Genomic DNA, 2,500 nt, shown 5'->3' on the forward strand with positions numbered 1-2,500 from the left:
ATTCATTTCAATACATTTCAGTTTGACTTGAAATGTCTTTATTATATATTTTAATGGCAATATGCCAAGGTTATATTCCATAAAATGTTAGTATAGAATATAGATTCTTCATATATGTATATATATTCGAGAATTTTTTTCTATTTAAACTAACGTATGGAAAACCAGGCATAAAATCACAATATTACCAGTTTAATATGGCTCAAATTCGAGTTTCATATAGTTATGATTCGATTTATATGCTTCAATATCATTGGTTAGTTAACTTTTGATATTTTCATATTATATCACATGCCTTCACCGTGGTGTTTTTTGCCATGCACACCTCACATTGTCAAAAATGTATGGGAAAAATTCATTTCAATACATTTCAGTTTGATTTGAAATGTCTTTATTATATATTTTAGTGCCAATATGCCAAGGTTATATTCCATAACTCTTTATTTAAACTAACGTATGGAAAACCAGGCATAAAATCACAATATTACCAGTTTAATATGGCTTAAATTCGAGTTTCATATAGTTATGATTCGATTTATATGCTTCAATATCATTGGTTAGTTAACTTTTGATATTTTCATATTATATCACATGCCTTCACCGTGAGTGTTTTTTGCCATGCACACCTCACATTGTCAAAAATGTATGGGAAAAATTCATTTCAATACATTTCAGTTTGATTTGAAATGTCTTTATTATATATTTTAGTGCCAATATGCCAAGGTTATATTCCATAACTTTCTATTTAAACTAACGTATGGAAAACCAGGCATAAAATCACAATATTACCAGTTTAATATGGCTTAAATTCGAGTTTCATATAGTTATGATTCGATTTATATGTTTCAATATCATTGGTTAGTTAACTTTTGATATTTTCATATCATTTCACATGCCTTCACCGTGGTGTTTTTTGCCATGCACACCTCACATTGTCAAAAATGTATGGGGAAAATTCATTTCAATACATTTCAGTTTGATTTGAAATGTCTTTATTATATATTTTAGTGCCAATATGCCAAGGTTATATTCCATAACATGTTAGTATAGCTAATATGAATTCTTCATATATGTATATATATTCGAAAATTTTTTCTATTTAAACTAACGTATGGAAAAAACCAGGCATAAAATCACAATATTACCAGTTTAATATGGCTTAAATTCGAGTTTCATATAGTTATGATTCGATTTATATGCTTCAATATCATTGGTTAGTTAACTTTTGATATTTTCATATTATATCACATGCCTTCACCGTGAGTGTTTTTTGCCATGCACACCTCACATTGTCAAAAATGTATGGGAAAAATTCATTTCAATACATTTCAGTTTGATTTGAAATGTCTTTATTATATATTTTAGTGCCAATATGCCAAGGTTATATTCCATAACTTTCTATTTAAACTAACGTATGGAAAACCAGGCATAAAATCACAATATTACCAGTTTAATATGGCTTAAATTCGAGTTTCATATAGTTATGATTCGATTTATATGTTTCAATATCATTGGTTAGTTAACTTTTGATATTTTCATATCATTTCACATGCCTTCACCGTGGTGTTTTTTGCCATGCACACCTCACATTGTCAAAAATGTATGGGGAAAATTCATTTCAATACATTTCAGTTTGATTTGAAATGTCTTTATTATATATTTTAGTGCCAATATGCCAAGGTTATATTCCATAACATGTTAGTATAGCTAATATGAATTCTTCATATATGTATATATATTCGAAAATTTTTTCTATTTAAACTAACGTATGGAAAAAACCAGGCATAAAATCACAATATTACCAGTTTAATATGGCTTAAATTCGAGTTTCATATAGTTATGATTCGATTTATATGCTTCAATATCATTGGTTAGTTAACTTTTGATATTTTCATATTATATCACATGCCTTCACCGTGAGTGTTTTTTGCCATGCACACCTCACATTGTCAAAAATGTATGGGAAAAATTCATTTCAATACATTTCAGTTTGATTTGAAATGTCTTTATTATATATTTTAGTGCCAATATGCCAAGGTTATATTCCATAACTCTTTATTTAAACTAACGTATGGAAAACCAGGCATAAAATCACAATATTACCAGTTTAATATGGCTTAAATTCGAGTTTCATATAGTTATGATTCGATTTATATGCTTCAATATCATTGGTTAGTTAACTTTTGATATTTTCATATTATATCACATGCCTTCACCGTGAGTGTTTTTTGCCATGCACACCTCACATTGTCAAAAATGTATGGGAAAAATTCATTTCAATACATTTCAGTTTGATTTGAAATGTCTTTATTATATATTTTAGTGCCAATATGCCAAGGTTATATTCCATAACTTTCTATTTAAACTAACGTATGGAAAACCAGGCATAAAATCACAATATTACCAGTTTAATATGGCTTAAATTCGAGTTTCATATAGTTATGATTCGATTTATATGCTTCAATATCATTGGTTAGTTAACTTTTGATATTTTCATATT

The sequence above is a fragment of the Anastrepha obliqua genome, unplaced genomic scaffold, assembly GCF_027943255.1.
Source record: "Anastrepha obliqua isolate idAnaObli1 unplaced genomic scaffold, idAnaObli1_1.0 ptg000165l, whole genome shotgun sequence".
Classification (NCBI taxonomy): Eukaryota; Metazoa; Arthropoda; class Insecta; order Diptera; family Tephritidae; genus Anastrepha; species Anastrepha obliqua.